Source organism: Amblyraja radiata, chromosome 19, assembly GCF_010909765.2.
Source record: "Amblyraja radiata isolate CabotCenter1 chromosome 19, sAmbRad1.1.pri, whole genome shotgun sequence".
NCBI lineage: Eukaryota > Metazoa > Chordata > Chondrichthyes > Rajiformes > Rajidae > Amblyraja > Amblyraja radiata.
The window spans coordinates 26479351-26498473 of NC_045974.1; the positions used below are offsets into that span (position 1 = coordinate 26479351).

The 19123-nt window shown below is 43.8% G+C and overlaps 1 long non-coding RNA gene across 1 annotated transcript; it reads right to left on the bottom strand.

Annotated features, from left to right (window-relative positions):
- Nucleotides 1-755: 755 nt before the first annotated feature.
- LOC116984218 lies at nucleotides 756-7046 on the bottom strand. The gene is made up of 3 exons (XR_004414925.1): nucleotides 7035-7046; nucleotides 4380-4382; nucleotides 756-871 (listed from the first exon to the last, which is right to left on the bottom strand). It is a non-coding gene; the product is annotated as an uncharacterized LOC116984218 (long non-coding RNA).
- Between the last annotated feature and the right edge of the window lie 12077 nt (nucleotides 7047-19123).

The window sequence follows — 19123 nt, forward strand, 5'->3', positions numbered from 1 at the left end:
TACTGAAGATATAAACCGGCTTCTGATTCTGGAAAAGGGTTACGGCCCAAAACATCACAGGTTTCTTCTCTTCAGAGATGCTGCCTGACCTGCTGAGTTACTCCAGCACTTTCAGTCATTTTTAGTGAGCGGTTTATCTTCTTTTCATTGTGTCCTCTGATTATTTTGCCCATCCTTTACACCTTTACTAAATAAAAGACCTAAGTCTCCAAGCAACCATGGCAGATCATGTAAGCACTGAGTAAACCCAGTAACAGTAATGGCCTGTCCCACTGTACGAGCTAATTCAAGAGTTCTCCCGAGTTTCCCCTAATTCGAACTTGGAGAATTACGGTATTAGCTGCTTGTAGGTACTCGGGGCTCTCGTGGACATTTTTCAACATGTTAAAAAATCTTCACAAGTCTTCCCGAGCTTACCGCGTTTCCCGAGTACCTGCCGTTAACGTTACGAGCCGCTAAGAGACGTCCTGAGCTTCGACGTACCCGCTACGTACATTCTACGTGCTTATCACGAGTTTGATTTTTTTTTAAACTCGGGAGAGCTCTTGAATTAGCTCGTACAGTGGGACAGCTGCCTTTAGGAAATACCATTTCACGGTGCAACAAGTACGTGCACTCAGCAATATCGCTTGAAGGCACTGGGCCTGTACCCGCTTATAAGGATGAGGGGAGAACCTCATTGAAACTTACCGAATAGTGAAAGGCCTGGATAGAGTGGATGTGCAGAGGATGTTTCCACTAGTGGGAGAGTCTAGGGCCTAAGGCCTTAGCCTCAGAATAAAAGGAAGTACCTTAAGATGAGGAGGAATTTCTTTAGTCAGAGGGTGATGAATCTGTGGAATTTGTGGCTACAGACGTCTGTGGAGGTCAACTCATTGGGTGTCAGGGGTGATGGGGAGAAGGTAGGGGAATGGGAGTCAGAGAGAACGATAAATCAGCCATGATTGAATGGAAGAGTAGACTTGAAGGGCTGAATGGCCTAATTCTGCCTCTAAAATGTATGAACTTAGAATACAACTTTAATAGAAGATCAATATCTGACCCCTCCTTCAACAAAGCAGAATTATTCCCCAGGACCTCAATGTTTGTGGTGATCATGCATGGGTATTCTCAGACCTGCTCACTGGCTTCAAATGTTCATGTTTGGATTGTACCTCAGTGAAATGCAGTCACATGTGGGTGGGCTATGATCAGTGTGAGCTGCTCACACCAAATCTAGCCTCAGTGTAAGACTGCTTTCTTGGATACTTAATGGGACTCTGTCCTAGCATGATGTCATCCATGGTGTCTGGAGTTTGAAACTGCGATGTGTTCTTTGAGCTAAAAACTTAGCTCATGCTGTGGGGTCTTCCTCATATCCTTGTACCCATATCTGATCACAATCCTCTGCCATTCTCCCACCACTACAACTTAAACGAAACCTTGAGCCCACTCAAAGATAGACACAAAATGCTGGAATAACTCAGCCGGGCAGGCAGCATCTCTGGAGAGAAGAAATGGCGACGTTTCAGGTCGAGACCCTTCTACAAACTGAAGACTTTATGACCTTAACTAGTGTGAATGGGTGATCAGTGGATGGCATGGACCCAGTGGCCAAGCCCACTCGAGCAGTCAATTGTGATTTCCGCCTGATACCCCAACCATTTTCTCAAAGGCAATGCGGGACAGGCAATGAACGCTGCCCTTTTTAGCAGCACCCAGGCCCAAAAATTAATTAAAAAAATGAGCAGCATCCTTTCCTAATTGATTGAATTGATTGAAAGACACAGCATGGAATCAGGCCTTTGGCCCACCAAGTACTTGCCGACCATCAAAATAAAATTGATTAAATTTATTGAGAAAGATAATATGGAAACAGACCCGTTAGCCCACTGAGTCCATGCCAACCACTGATCACCCATTCACACTAGTTAGGGTCATAAAGTTATAGAGTCTTCTGGCATGGAAACAGGCCATTAGGCCCAACTTACCGATACCAACCAAGATGCCCCATCCACACTAGTCCCATTTGCCCAGGTTTGGCCCAAATCCCTCTAAATCCTTCCTATCCATGTACCGATCCAAACATCGTCTAAATGTTCTATGTTATCCACTTTTGTCATCCACTCCCCAACACACTGATGGGATTTCACAGAGACCAATTTTCTGGGATCTTTGTGATGTGGGAGGAAACCGGAGCACCTGGGAGAAACCAGGAATGTGCAAAGTGGTCTCAAGGTGAATGTGCGAACTCCACACAGGCAGCACCCAAGGCAGGATCGAACCTGGGTCTCTGGCGCTGTGAGCTAGCAGCTCTACCAACTGCGCCAATGTTGCAAAGGCTCCTTTCCATACAGCAAATCCTATCAGCCAATTTTAGACCAAAATAGTTCAGAATATTTTTCTCCACCTTTACAGAATTGAATTCCCAACCTAAAATATAAATCAGCAACAATGCACTGTAATTATTATTAGTTAAAGACAGTACAACGTAACAGCGTTCATTCTTATGTTTGTAACATGTAATTTGGACATTGCTCACAATGTTGTATTGTATTCTGTTACTGATATACTGCATTACACATCTGGTAAGTGCAGCAGCAATGTACTTTCAATGATTTATCATGCTCACAAACCACTATAGGGTTTACAGGCACTATTATTGGAATCAAACATATGTTAAATCAAGGACGGCATAGAATCAGAAAAATTCTGACTTTCCTTAAACATCCATCCATCCATGGAAACAGCTATAGCTGAATAGGTTGTAAAATGCTCAAGGCAGCAGGTGCAGGAAGGAACCGCAGGTGCTGGTTAACACCAAAGATAGACAAAGAATGCTGAGTAACATCCAGTCAGGTAGCATCTCTGGAAAAAAGGAATGGATGACGTTTCGAGTCGTGGAACCTTCTTCAGGCCTAATAAGAAGAAACACTAAACTGATAAGAAGGATTTGTCAAGTGGACTAAAAATGTGCACCTTTTAAAAATTGGTAAACTGCACAAATTGTGCACTGTGGGTGGCTTGTTTGTAGCGGTGTATATATTATTTTCTTTAACTGGATAGCACGCAAACATAAGCCTTTCACTGTACACATGACAATAATAAATTAAAGTTTCCGGTTGAGATCCTTCTTCAGGCATTTCTCTGAGGCAGTAGATGGTTGGTCCAAGCCTCTAACTAAAGTCCTAAACCTGCTGTCCAGCATTGTTGAATCCAACAGTTTAGTGATGGAGGCACAGGTTTATACTCAGTGGGACAGGCAGCATCTCTGGAGAGAAGGGATGGGTGAAGTTTCCAGTCGAGACCCTTCTTCAGACTGGTTAAGTCAGGGATTAGGAAATGAGAAATATAGACGATGATGTTGAGAGATAAAGAACAATGAATGAAAGATATACAAAAAAGTAACAATGATAAAGGAAACAGGCCACTGTTAGCTGTTAGCCGAGAAGATAGTTTGCCGGATGGGGGAGGGATAGAGAGAGAGAGAGGGAATGATGGGGTTAGTTACTCCAGATTTTTGTGTCCATCTTCAGTTTAGTGATGGAATCTTCCCTTGACTTTAAAAAAACCCTATCTTTCCATTCAAGTGAATGCAAAAGAAACCAGGATATGGTTGAAAGATCCAGCAAGAACCTATCCTTAATACCTTATTGCTATCTAAACTATCTGTTCAGCTACCCATTTCAAACTTTCCCCTCTAATCTTAAAGCTATGCCCTCTGATCCTTGACATTTCCTCCCTGGGTTAAAGGTTCTGACTTCTATAAGATCTCCCCTCAACTTCTGGTGCCCCAGAGAAAACAACCCAAGCTTGTCTTACCTATTTTTAAAGCTATTCTAATTTTATCTAACCTCTCCACATGGCAAATACCTTCTAATCCTGGTAAACCTCTTCTGCACACTCCCCCTCTCCGCGTCCACGAGCACTATCCTAGGGACAATTTACAATTTTTACCGAAACCAATTAACCTGTAAATCTGTACATCTTTGGAGTATGGGAGGAAACCAGAGAAAGCACACGAGATCACAGGGAGAATGTACAAACTCCGTACAGACAACACCCGTAGACAGGATCAAAACTGTGTCTCTGGTGCTGTAAAGCAGCAACTGTGGTGCCCCATCCAGAATAAATTATTTATTCTGAATAAAGTTTATTTTTGAGACAAAACAAAACTTAGTGGGTCAGGCAGCATCTCTGGAGACCACGGACAGGTAATGTTTCAGGTTGGGACCCATCCTCCAGAACAATAGAGGTGGCCAATAAAATGTTGGATTAGACAGTCAAAGGGAAAATCTGAGAATGACTCTGCTCAAACCGCATGCTGGGTGCGTAGAGTTTAAATTAAGGGAAAGGTAAGTGGAGAGAATCTACAATCGATGATTGTGGATTTGGTTGACTGGCTGCAAAAGCAGGGCGGAAACTGACTGCTGGAACTCACTTAAAGGATTCTGCTCAGTACCTAAGTAATCAGTGAGTCAAGCCTCCCAGTGGGGCAACCCTCATCCCCTACATCTCAACACAATTTAACTGCATTAGGAGAATAATTTACCTCATTCACTTGGCCTGCCAAGCCACTCCTTCCGCTAATCCTGGAAGACAAACTGTGGTGAGTATCATAAATACTAGCATTGTTTGGTTTAGTTTAGTTTAGAGATACAGCATGGCAACAGGCACTTTGGCCCATTGAGTTTGCGCCAACCAGTGATCCCCGCACACTAACACTATCCTGCACACACTAGGGACAATTTACAATTTAACCAAGCCAATTAACTTACAAACCTGTACGCCTTTGGCATGTGGGAGGAAGACAAGATACATTTATTTGTCACATGTAGCAATTGGTACAGTGAAATGTGTGGTCGCCATACAGCCATACGAATAATAAAGAACACGATAGTCTTTAACACAGGCATCCCCACACAGCGGGATCAAAGTTTCCCACTGTGGGGGAAGGCTCCAAAATTCAGTCATCCTCCTCTGTTGTTCTCCTGTGGTCGGGGGGCTCCTGAAATCCCGCTGTCGCCGCTACGGGCGGCCTGATGTTCAGGCCCTCTCGCCGGGGTGATGGAAGTCCGATGTCGGAACAGGAGGACATCCTCAGCGGCTTGAACATCCGAATCGGCCACCTCCTACTGGAATCCGCGGCTCCTGAAGTCCACATGCCGCGCTGGACGGAGATTCAAAACTGGCGGCCCCCGGCAAAGAGCCCCAGGACTCCGCGATGTTAAAGTTAGTGCCGGCCGCGCTGGGAACTCCGCAAACCACAGCTCTGATGTAGAAGCAGCAGGCCCAACACTCCGGAGCTTCAACGTCGATCCAGGTAAACAATCGCCCGCTCCGTGATGTATCCAGCGCTGCGCCGCCGCTGCTGAAGCTCTGGTCCGGGTCCCCGGCAGGAAAGGCTGCTCCAATCTAGGTGGTAGGCCGCGAGGAGGGGGGCGAGGACGCGACTCGGAGAATAGTTGCGTCCTCGCCAGGAAGTGACTGGGAAACGGTTTCCCCCTTACCCTACCCCCCTCCCCCACATAGAAAAGCTAAAGAAATCTCCAAAACAAACTTTTAAAACTGACTAAAAATTAAAAAAAGACAGAAAATCAGACAGACTGTAGGCAGAGGCTGCCATCAATGCGGCACGGGGAAAACCCACGCATGACACGGGGAGTACGTACAAATTCCATATAGACAGCACCCAGGTCTCTGGCGCTGTAAGGCAGCAACTCTACCATTGCACCACTGTGCCGCCCACATTGCTTGTGAGTAGAATTCTGCACACAACATTATGAACCTTCTATATCTCTCGTTTCCCTCTCCCCTGACTATCAGTCTGAAGAAGGGTCTTGACCTGAAATGTCACCTATTCCTTTTCCCCGGAAATGCTGCTGAGTAGCTGAGTTACTCCAACTTTCTGTATCTATCTTCGGTGTAAACCAGCATCTACACATTAAAGGTCTAAAAAATTGTCCTAGGTAGACAAAAAATGCTGGAGAAACTCAGCGGGAGAGGCAGCATCTATGGAGAGAAGGAATAGGTGACGTTTTGAGTCGAGACCCTTCTTCAGACACCGTTGTAGAGTCTAAAAAAATGTTGTCCAGTCTGAAGAAGGGTTCCGACCCGAAAGGTAACCCATCCATTTTCTCCAGCAAAGCTGCCTGACTCGCTGAGTTACTCCAGCACTTTGTGTCTATCCGCAACATTAAAATTCTGCCAAGAACAGACTGAGTATAAAATAATAATTCTGTCAACAGTGAAGGACCTGTGAAAAGATTGGTAAGTGAACTGAGGGAGTTGGAAACATTAGAAACATTTAACAATTTCACCTAATGACACACCAATTAAGCAGTAGCACCTCTTTCATCGCAAAATAATTCCATTAACCATTTTGCATGCTTCAGCTTTTCAAACTGTGATTTGCTGTTATTTCTGAAGATGTACTGCCAAAAAACAAGAACAAATATTTCTCAGAGACAGAAGGAACTGCAGATGTTGGAAACTGTGATGACAAGTTAAACCTATTTATTCCTTTGTTAATAGGGCATTCACTGTATTTTTGCATTCTAATGTGGATTATGAGGATCAGCATTTATTGCCTGTCCTGAATCGCCCTTGAGAAATTGGTGATAAGCCACCTTCAATCCTCCAATGAATATTGATTTTCGCTAACTTCAAGTAACCCTCAAGCATTCCCTCTCACTCCATCCCTCCCCCTCCCAAGTCACACCAGCTTCTCGTTTTCACCCACCAAACAGCTAACAAGGCCTGTTGCCTTTTTCATCGTTCCTTTTTTGCTTATCTTTCCTTCATTGTTCTTTATCTCTCTACATCACCGTCTATACCTCTCGTTTCCCTTTTCCCTAACTAGTCTGAAGCAGAGTCTCAACCCGAAACGTCACCCATTTATTCTCTCCAGAGACGCTGCCTATCCCGTGGAGTTACTCCAGCATGTTGTATCTTCCTTCTTATGAAGGTGGTCCCATTGTGCTTTTGAGTAAGGTTCCAGGATTTAAACCACGATGAGCAAGGAGCAGTGATGTGTTTACAAGCCAGAATGTTACACAATTTGGAGGAAAATGGTGTGGTGTACCTGGTCTCTTGTCCTTCTTGGTGATAGACACTGCTGCAGAAACATAGAACATGGAGCATAGGGCATAGAACAGTACAGTGGGTAGAAAGGAACTAGAGATGCTGGTTTCTACCAAAGATAAACACAAAGTGCTGGAGTAACTCAGTGTGCCAGGCAGCATCTCTGGAGAAAGGGGATGGGTGACGTTCTGGTGGGGATCCTTCTAAAGACTGAAAGTAGAAGGGAGGTAACTGGAGGTAAGAAAACGCAAGAACAAACCAAGGCCAGCAAGAGATGACCAAGGAAGGGTGGATGGGTGGAGCCCACAATGGCCCATTGTTGGCTGGGGAAGAGGTGATACCAGAGGGATACAAGGATGCGAACAGTGGAACTAGGAGGACAACTAGGGTGGGGGAGGGAAAGAGAGAGAGAGGGAATGCAGGGGTTATGTGCAATTAATGAAATCAATGCTCACTGCTGGATTATAAACTGCCCAAGCCAAATTTGAGGTGCTGTTCCTCCCATTTGTGTGTGGCCTCACTCCGACAGTGGAGGAGACCCAGGGCAGAAAGGTCAGTATGCGAATGGGATAAAATGTTGGAAACTGAGAGATCACGTAAGCCAAGACGGACTGAGTGTATGTGTTCAGCAAAACGATTGCCCAGTCTGTGCTTGCTATCGCCATTATATAGGGCCCCACACTGAGAGCAACAGATACAGTAGATGAGGTTGGAGGAGGTGCAAATGGACCTTTAAATATCAACAAAGGATTTAAAATACACCATGAAGGCTCATGCGTAACTGATTGAGGGTCACTGGTTCATAAAGATGAATTTCTACGTTTTGCATTAAAATTAAAAAAGCTGCGATGATCACATCTCCAAACACCAAGTGCTGGAAGGAACTCAACAGGTCAGGCAGCATCGAGGTGGGAAATGGGCAGGCAACGTTTGGTGTCGGGACCCTTCTTCCAGACACCCACTTACCAGTCAGGTCTGAGTTGGGGGGATAAAAATTGAAGGCTTGATATTTTACCAACACACCGCAACAGTTTTGCAACTGAAGAACAGCTGTTTGCTCCAGAGGGTAGTGACACATAAGGGCGCTGCAGCAGATTTTGTTTTAGACTCGAGTGTGGTGGCAGAATAACGCATTCAATCCTGTTTGTAAATGAGCTGGTGTCATTCAGCTGCAAGTGAAAAGCAAAGATCTCTTCCCTCTCACTTCCCTCTCCTCCAGAATAATGTACTTTAGTACTGGGGAAGCAAAATGTAATTCCAAGAAATGCAACATTCTTTTAAAATTCTTTTTAAATACTTATTTATTATTTTTACTAATAAGTGTACATATGTGTCAATGGTTGTCGTGTTTGTATTTTTTAACCGGAGGAGATGCAATGGAATTTTGTTGCACAGTATTGTGCAATGACAATAAACGTATTCATTCATTCATTGTTTAGTTTAGAGAAACAGGCCCTCCGGCCCACCGAGTCCGCACCGACCAGCGATCCCTGCACACTAAAGGGCCTGTCCCACTTTCACAACCTAATTCATAACCTCTGCCGAGTTTGCCCTTGACTCATACTCGCAGCATGGTCGTCATGAGGTCGTAGGAGGTCATAGGTAGGTCGTAGGTAGGTCGTAGCAGGCCGTGATGCTGGTCGTAGGTACTCGGGGCCTCAAGTGGGTCGGGGCGTTTTTCTAGTATGATGAAAAATATCCATGAGTAAAAAAGGTCGTGAATTAGGTCGTGAATGTGGGACAGGCCCTGAACACTATCTTACACACTACTAAGGACAATTAACCTACAAACATGTACGTCTTTGGACTGTGGGAGGAAACCGAAGATCTCAAAGGAAACCCACGCAGGTCACGGGAAGAACGTATAAACTCCGTACAGACAACACCCGTGGTAAGGATGAAATTCGAGTCGCTGACATTGTAAACACTGTAAAAGGCAGTAACTCTACCGCTGCACCACCGTGCCACCATTAATGGCATTTTTCTTGCACCTCACTGGTTGGCCTGATATCCTCGCCGATCCAACCGCTCAGCTGTCATGTATTTTTTAGACTGATTACGCATTGAACGTGCCTGCAGTTTGCAAGGCTTTACTGGCTGAGTCCCACAGTCAATAACTAAATACCACCCCTGCTTTAAATGACATGGAAGCTAGGCAAGTGACTAATGAGCACAGGACACTCTAAACACCTTTCCTTTGAAAAGCTTTGTAAGGTATTTTGTGGTGTCACAATGCCAGAAGGCAAACCTTTTTTCTTAACATTTTACATGCTGTTGGAATTCACCACCAGGAATAATTAATGGTAAAATGCCTCCGACGTTTAACGGAGCCATTCTGGTCGGATTGGACTCTAAGGTTGATAAAAGTCGCATTATTAAGTTCAATTTTCCTTACGATCTCTGGGGGATGGTTCCTTAGTGAGTAGCTAATCTAGGCAGAATTCTGCTGTACAGTGGAAGGAATAATCGGATGACATTGTCCTCTCTCCGAAGCACACCAGCCCCCAGTGAGAGGGGAAGCATTCAGCATTATGGATTAAAAACTCGCAAGAGTATGACAAGTGTAGTGAATGTATCCTGAGGCTCAGGGCATCCAGCAGTGAAATGAAGGCAAGTGTCTTTCATAGCAGTAACTGAGTTGATTGTACCTCTGTTTTTCCCCAACTTCTACCAGCCTCTCCCCCCCCCCGCCCCCACCCACACTTGCCCAATAATCACAGAGCAGTCCTGAGCTATTATCCACCCCTCCGGAGACCCTCGGACTATCTTTGATCAGAATTTACTGGTTTTATTTTGCTCTAAACGCCATTCATGTTATTCCCTTTATAGTGTATCTGTACACTGTGGACAGCTCAATTGGAATCATGTGTTGTCTTTCTGCTGACAGGTTAGCACGCAGCAAAAGCTTCTCACTGTACCTCGGTACACGTGACAATAAACTAAACTCAAACTCAAACTCTGGGGATTAATATTGAACTGCCCTCTCTTCTTGCAGCTGAGAACCACTTCTCTGGTCGCCAGGTGATGTGAGTGCCTGCAGATTTAATAGTACTTTATTCTGGGCATTTTAATGTTCTCTTTCCCTTCTCAGTCTCATCTTACTCTGCCATCTCTCATCTCCCCCAAAATTACCAAGATAATTATTTTCTCTTCAAAAACAAAATAGCAAGGAAAGAGATGTTCACGCTAATTACTTCCATTCAAATGCTTTCCCTTGTTCAAATGCAGTACAACATTGGATAAACCATTAAGGAAACAACTTCACACATGGAACCTAGAACAACACAGGAGCAGACCCTTCAGTTTAGGATGTAACACAAGTGAAATGTGTTATAACAATGTCATTATTTAAAGAAAACAACTAAAAGAGTAGTGTAACGCTGATGCTTTTTCAAAAACTCATCCTTCTTTCTTGTTCCAAAGAGAAACAGGGATCTGCCACTGATATTTGGCCAACTAGTTTCTTTTTAGTTCTAACATGTACATCAATTTGTAACAGCTCTGTTGCTAGGTTACAATATGTCACACTGTGTACAATACACCGCTCATTCTAATAGCTAGACTCAAAATCTTTAAAGAAGTCGTACATGTCCAAAATCGCTGTAAAATTGTGCATAATCTTGTCCCTAAATAACAGGATGGATGCAGTCATTATGTAAATCATGCCAATCAGACAAGAAGCTGTTCTTTGACATAAAATAGTTAGATCTATGAGTCATCATGAAGTGTAAAATTTACTGACAAGGTTTAACCTGGAAACAAAACATTTGGTGGATTTATGATGAGCTATTTATAGATCTATGGACATGATATTTTCTCACCTGCATTCTCCTTTAATATCGCACACCTCCTGAGAGGACCATTTATTTTTCTTAATCGAAACCAGCCAAAGGGCAAAACATATCATGACTTTCCAACGGGTGTTTTCTGACAGGACTGAACTCATGGACGGATGTGTAATTTGGTTTGAATTAAGTAAATCTCCTGAACAGTTGTATATATAATGGGAAATGTGTAGGGAAGAACTGCAGATGGTGGTTTAAATCGAAGGTAGACACAAAATGCTGGAGTAAGTCAGCGGGACAGGCAGCATCTCTGGAGAGAAGAATGGGCTGAGATGAGGGTGAAGCATTTTGTCTTTCTGGTGTAATAGAGTCATAGAGTCATAGAATTTAACAGCATGGAAACTGGCCATTCTGCCCAACTTGCCTACACCAGGGCGGCATGATGGCGTAGCCGTAGAGCTGCTGCCTTACAGCACCTGGGACCCGTGTTTGATCCTGATTATGGGCGCTTGACTCTCCAAGTGTATGTTCTCCAAGTGACCTGTGTAGGTTTTCTCAGAGATCTTTGGTTTCCTTCCACACTCCAAAGACATACAGGCTTGTAGATTAATTAGCTGGGTGTAAATGTAAGATTGTCCCCAGTGTGTGTAGGGTGGTGTTAATGTGCGGGGATCGCTGGTCAGCGTGGACTAGGTGGGCTGAAGGGTCTGCTGTTTCTGCACTGTATCACTAAACTAAATTAAACTAAACTAAACTAAACTAAACCATCTAACATGTCCCATCTACACTAGTCCCACCTGCCTGCATTTGGCCCATATCCATCGAAACCTGTCCTATCCATGTACTTGTCTAATTGCTTCTTAAACATTGCGATAGTACCTGCCTCAACGACCCCCTCCGGCAGCTCGTTCCATACACTTACCACCATTTGTGTGATAAAGTTGCCGGACAGATTTCTATTAAATCTCCTCCCTCTCACCTTCAACCTATGTTCTCTGGTTCTCGATTCCTGGGCAGGAGACTTTGATCTACTTGATCTATTCCTCTCATGAACTATGACTTAAGATGGTTGAGGCATAACATAGAACACTCAGAGTGTGACGTTTTAGTTTAGACATGGATTGGTCCAGGTAATAGACACAAAAAGCTGGAGTAACTCAGCGGGACAGGCAGCATCTCTGGAGAGAAGAAATGGGTGATGTTTCGGGTCGAGACTTCTTCTGACTGGTCCAGGTAATAAAAGAGAAAACAATATTGAAATCAGCCAATATTCTAACCATATTTTTCTTGACTGTGGTAAGAGAAACACCATTGACAGAGAGTTAGATCAGTTTTTACCTTTGCCAAAACAAAATGTTCCATGAGGAAGGATGATGAGGAGATTAAATTACTGGAATGAAGGGGCCTATATTTAGTAGTAAAATAAACAATGTTCATCATTGTCAAGGACTGAAGATAGACACATAATGTTGGAGCATCTCAGCGGAACAGGCAGAATCTCTGGTTAGAAGTAATCGGTGATGTTTTGGGTCAAGACCCTTCTTCAGACTGGAGACTGGAGAAGTCTGAAGAAGGTTCTTGACCCAAACGTCACCCACTCCTTCTATCCAGAGATGCTGCCTGTCCCGCTGAGGTACACCAGCATTTTGTGTCTATCTTCGGTGTAAACGAGCATCTGCAGTTCATTCCTACATACATTGTCAAGGACTGAATTGGATATCGCAGTTTCGCATTGCAGGCCCAGTCAAACACAAAAAGCTGGAGGTTGCTGTCCTGTAACTCTGCCCCTTCAGGCGCTGACCGGCTAAGGCTGAGGAAGACATTGTGCTTCTATTGTGCTTCTATCCTGGAAGGTCACTGACAGTGGAGCAGAGAAGCTCTCACAGTTCCTGGCTCTTAATTCGAGCATGGTATTGTCACATTGTTCCATAGAGTTCAACATCTCGCATGTTGGCATGACAAGAGCTACCACACAGCAAGGTCAGTTTGGTTTGGTTTAGTTTATTGTCACGTGGTACAGTGAAAAGCCTTTTTGTTGCATGCTATCCAGTCAGAGCAAAGACTATGCATGGTTACAATCAAGTCCTCCACAGTGTACAGATGCAGGATAAAGGGAATAATGTTTAGTGCAGGATAAAGTCCGATTAAAGCTAGTCCGAGGGTTTCCATTGAGGTAAATGGTGACTCAGGACTGCTCTCTAGCTGGCTATGGGATGGTTCAGTTGCCTGATACCAGCTGGAAAGAAAATGTCCCTGAATCTAGATGTAACAGTCTCTGTGAAAATGTAATCCAGAAGAAGAGATGGGAGGAAGTTACGCGAAAGAAGAAATTAGCAGAAATGGATAACACTGTTGTTTTTAGTTGAGAGATACAGCGTGAAAACAGGCCCTTTGGCCCACCGAGTCCACACCGACCATCGATCACCCATAGACACTAATTCTTTGCCATCTCACTTTCACATCCTACACATTAGGAGCAATTTACAGGAGACAATGAACCTACAAACCTGCACGTCTTTGGAATGTGGGAAGAAATCGGAGCCTCCTGAAAAAAACCAAGCGATCAAAGGAAGAACGTACAAACTCCTTTCAGTTAATATGTAAACAAGGAGACAACTAAACAAAAGCTCTAAAGCAGTGCTGAGCTACTATCTACCTCATTGGAGAGCCTCAGACTATCTTTAATCGGACTTTACTAAACTTTATCTTGCACTAAACGTTATTCCCTTTATCATGTATCTATACGCTGTGGATTGTAATCATGTATTGTCTTTCCGCCGACTTGTGAGCACGCAACAATAGATTTTCACCGTACCTCGGTGTACGTGACGATAAATTAAACTAAACTGAACTAAATTCCATACAGTCAGCACCCTTAGTCAGGATTGAACCTGGGTCTATGGCGCTGGAGGGCAGCCGCACTACCGGGGGTGCCGTCAGTGATGGACGGTACCAGAGGGATCCCTGAAGAGCTTTACAACAGCTTTCTGTTTTTCTTTTCAAAGTTTTAGTTGTTTCACAATACATTGTCTTTATGGTGTCTTATTATTTTTTGAGAAAATTTCTCTCTGTCATAAAGTAATGTGATTTCTTGACGTTAATGCATTGAGCTATCATTTTACAAGATGCTTGGCTTTTGGAACACCATCCAGATGTCAATCACCAGCCAATGGGTACCTAGGGGCTAGGACAGCTCAAGTCTACAACGTGTCTATAAGTCTTCTACAGCTGAATCTGCACCGTTCTCTTCCCTTCCCTGCTTTATTGAATGGTATCATTGCAAAGCCATGCTGCAGTTATAGCAACCATAACTTACTTTTATGCAGTGTCTTTCACACAATAGATCATCCCAAGTCGATCTACAGGGGAATGGTAGGCACCAAGCAAAATTCACAACGTAATAACAACACAGTTAAAGACTGCAAAAGTCTTCAGAAGGACGGCACAGTGGCGCAGTGGTAGAGTTGCTGCCTTACAGCGCCAGTCACCCGGGTGTTCCATCCTGACTTTGGGTGCTGTCTGTATGAAGTTTGTACTTTCTCCCTGTGAACACGTGGGTTTTCTCCGGGTGCTCCGGTTTTCTCACACATTTCGAAGACATACAGATTTGTTAAGGTTAATTGGCTCCTGTAAATTGTAAATTGTCCCTGGTGTGTAGGAGAGAGCTAGTGTGTGGGGTGATCTCTGTTCGGCATGGACACGTTCGGCCTGTTTTGCGCAGTATGTATAAAGTCTAAAGTCTAAAGACTCCTGCAGCATGCTCAACCTCTGTCCTGCTCCTGAAGTGACAGCAGTTGTGTGGCTGATCTCGTTAATGATGAGACTATATAGTATAGGAAGGATAGAAGGCCATTCGGCCCATCGAGTTTAGTTTAGTTTAGAGATATAGCATGGAAACCAAGACCACGCCGACATTCAATCACCCGCTCACACTAGTTCACAAGTTCACGTTATAAAGGTAGAATTAGGCCATTCAGCCCATCGAGTCTACTCCGCCATTCAATCATGACTGATCTCTGCCTCCTAATCCCATTTTCCTGGCTTCTCCCCATAATCCTATTCTATGCTATCCTCAGTTTCTCATCCACCCCCTACACATTCGGGACAATTTTACAGAGGCCAATTAACCTACAAACCCGCACGTCTTTGGTATTTGGATAGAAACCAGAACACCAGAAGGAAAGTCATGCGGTCACAGGGAGAACGTGTAAGCTCTACACACACAGCACCTGTTGTCAGGATTGAACCCAGGACTCTGGTGTTGTGAGGCAGTGGCTTTACCAGCTGTGCCACTGTGCTGTCGAGGTCTGGCTGATGGTGGCTCACAAGGGGCACTTGGATGGTGAAGGCATTGAATGTCAAGTCTTTGAGACGTTATAGCGGCAGAGAGAATTATCAGAGAAAAGAGAGATATGAAAACAACAGGAGATATTAAGAAGAGTGGAGATGTAAACGAGGGATGTTAAGACAAACATTTATAAAGAGAAAAAAAAGAAACTGCAGATGCTGCTTTACAAAGAAAGACACAATGTGCTGGAGAAACTCAGCAGGTCAGGCAGCATTTCTGGAGAGCATGGATAGGTGGCTTTTCAGGCCGGTACCCTAAAGAGATCCTGCACATTGTTGCATAATGGCTTATTCCTCAATTACAAATAATAAACAAAGTAACATGAAGAGAAAGGGAGTCATAAAAAGAAACCTGTTATTTTTACAACCCTTTTCGCAACCTTAGGATGTCCAAAGCACTTACATTGAATCAAATATGTGTAGTCACAATGGCAATAGAACAAAAAATAATTAGGATACTAATGATACAGAAGTTTGAAAATGCATACATGCAGATTAAGGACAGTTTCTTCCCAACTATTTTCAGGCATCCTCTAGAGAGCGGTCCTGACCTCCCATCTACCTCATTGGAGACCTTTGAACTATCTTTAATCGGACTTTAATTGGACTTTATCTTGCACTAAACGTTATACCCTTTAGCCTGTATCTGTACTCTGTGAAAGGCTTTATTGCAATCATGTAGAGTCCTTTCACTGACTGGATAGCACGCAACAGAAAGCGTTTCATTGTATCACGGTGAACGTGACCGAGGAAACTCAGCTCTACCGTTCCTCTCTAAATACATGTCCAAATGCATTTAAATGTCGCAAATGTTGGATCTGCCTCAACTACATCCTCTGTCTGCTCATTCCATATAGCCATCATCCTCTGTTTGAAAGATTTGTTCCACAGTTCTCCGGTTTCCCCCTGCACTCTAAAGACCTGCAGGTTGGGAAGTGGACGCTAGAATCTTCGGATGTGAGGAGAATCAGCTGCAGGGAGTAGAATTGCCCTGTGAACTGGCATAGACTCAATGGATGTGCGGATTGGTAGGTTCATTGGCCACCGTAAATTTTACCTTTTCCTCTGGGTGCTCTGGTTTCCTTCCACTTACAACACAGACTTGCAGGTTTGTAGGTTAATTGGCTTCTGTAAATTGTCCCGAGTGTGTAAGATAGAACTTGTGTATGGGTGATCGTGTTCGACACAGACAAACTAAACAAAGGTCCCAACACGAAACTTCACCTATCCATGTTCTCCAGAGATGGTGCCTGACCTATTGGGTTACTTCAGCACTTTGCGTCTTTTTTGGCAAACCAGCATCTGCAGATCTTTGGTTCTTTAAGGTTAAAGATAAGTCTGCGAAGCAGAGCCTAGTGCATACAGGTGATTCCGCTGCACTTATTATTGTATATTCCCATCTTACTCATAGTCATACTCTGATCTCTTGGCCTTGATCATCTACAATGTTCTAATGAACCCCTATAGACATTGGAGGAAATGAATCTTATCTTCCATCAGGCACTTCATGACACACTAGCCTCTACACTAAACTCAACAATTTCAGTCACAAAATATCGCAGTAATGTTGCCACAGCCACTAATGCTGGTGTCATTCGCAACTCCTCTGGTCCACTTTTTTCCGTCTTTATAGACTCAGGCAAGAGAGACTAGCGTGGGTGTGGCATCTTGATAAGCATGGACAGGTTGAAGAGCCTGTTTCCGTGCTGTAAATATGTGACTGTGAAATATGTCACCATTCCTTCATTGTCACTGAGTCTTGCTCCTCAAATTCCTTCTCAAACAACAATGAGTGAGGGAGTCCATTCAGAAAAAGGACCGCAGTGGTTGCAGAAGACAGCTCACTATCACAGGGCAGCATGCTAGTGCAGCGATAGAGTCGCTGCCTTACAGTGCCTGAGAACCCGGTTCAATCCTGACTATGGGTGGAGTCTGTACAGAGTTTTTATGTTCTCCCCGTGACCTGTGTGGGTTTTCTCTGGGTGCTCCAGTTTTTTCCCACACTCCAAAGGATTGTACGTTAATTGGCTTCAGTAAAATTGCAAATTGTCCTTAGTGTGCAGGATAGTGTTGGTGTGCGGTGGGTGGAAAGGCCTGTTTCCATGTTGTATCTCTAAACTAAACTAAACTAAAACTCCTCAAGGGCAATTGCAGACAGCTGATAAGTACGTCTTTCCAACAATGACAGGACCCTGAAAATGTATCCATTTTAGGTCTGTTCTTTTAATTCAAGAAGTCCCACTCCTTTACTTGTTCTCTAAAGATATGCAACATGATTGCCTTCAAATATCTATCCGGTTCCCTTTTTAAAGTGATCCTGGGGATGATTGGGTTAACGTATGATGAATGTTTGATGGCACGGGACCTGTACTCATTGGAGTTTAGAAGGATGAGGGTAAACCTCATTGGAACTTACCGAACAGTGAAAGGCCGGGATAGTGCGGATGCGGAGAGGATGTTTCCACTAGTGGCAGACTCTAGGACCAGAGGCCATGGCCTCAGAATAAAAGGACGGAGCTTTAGAAAGCAGTTAGGAGGAATTTCTTTATTCAGATGGTGGTGAATCTATGGAATTCATTGGCACAGATAGCTGTGGAGGCCAATTGGTATTTTTAAGGTGGAGATAGACAGATTCTTGATTAGTAAGGATGTCAGGGGTTATGTGGAGAGGGCAGGAGAATGGGATTGAGAGAAAGATAGGTCAGCCATGACTGAACAGCAGAGTAGACTCACTGGGCCAAAAGGCCTAATTCTGCTTCTATGACTTATGAACTTATTATGAAAGTCACAATTGAATCTACATCCAATGCAGATTTATTTTTTTGCTGTTTATTATATTATCTATTGAGTACTCTGCTAACAAATCCGTTATACTAATTATGCAATTTTGTTGTTCCGTTTTGGTACACACGACAATAAAACACTCTTGACTCTTGGCTCTTGACTCTTGTCCTTCCATCGGATTCAAATATGATGAAGAGCTCAAGTCACTTGTACAATAACAGAGATGCAGTCAAAAACAGAAAGAATGAAATAATATTCACAGGCCAGGAAATTCACTTCAAATACATGAGTTCCCAATGACAGATTAATCAGAATTTAAATTCACACAATTAAATAAATATGGGATAAATAAAAAAAAGCTAGTGCCATTAAAGCAATCAGATTGTCATCTGATCTCAAGTGATAACTGATATCCTTCAGGGGAAAAAAAATGCTATCGTTTCCAGTCAGGCCACTATATATTGCCTCAACCCTATGCCTTTTAAACAGTCGAATAACGCTGATAGACGCAAAATGCTGGAGTAACTCAACGGGACAGGTAGCGTCTCTGGAGATAAGGAATAGGTGACATTTCGGGTTGGAACCCTTATTATCTGAATGGTGGTCGATTAGGAAAAGGGGAGATGCAACGAGACCTGGGTGTCATGGTACACCAGTCATTGAAAGTAGGCATGCAGGTGCAGCAGGCAGTGAAGAAAGCAAATGGTATGTTAGCATTCATATCAAAAGGATTTGAGTATAAGAGCAGGGAGGTTTTACTGCAGTTGTACTTGGTGAGGCCACACCTGGAGTATTGCGTACAGTTTTGGTCTCCTAATCTGAGGAAGGACATTCTTGCCATAGAGGGAGTACAAAGAAGGTTCACCTGACTGATTCCTGGGACGGCAGGACTTTCATATGAAGAAAGACTGGTCAGACTCGGCTTGTACTCGCTAGAATTTAGAAGATTGAGGGGGGATCTTATAGAAACTTACAAAATTCTTAAGGGGTTGGACAGGCTAGCTGCAGGAAGATTGTTCCCGATGTTGGGGAAGTCCAGAACAAGGGGTCACAGTTTAAGGATAAGGGGGAAATCTTTTAGGACCGAGATGAGAAAATCACTTTTCACACAGTTAGTGGTGAACCTGTGGAATTCTCTGCCACAG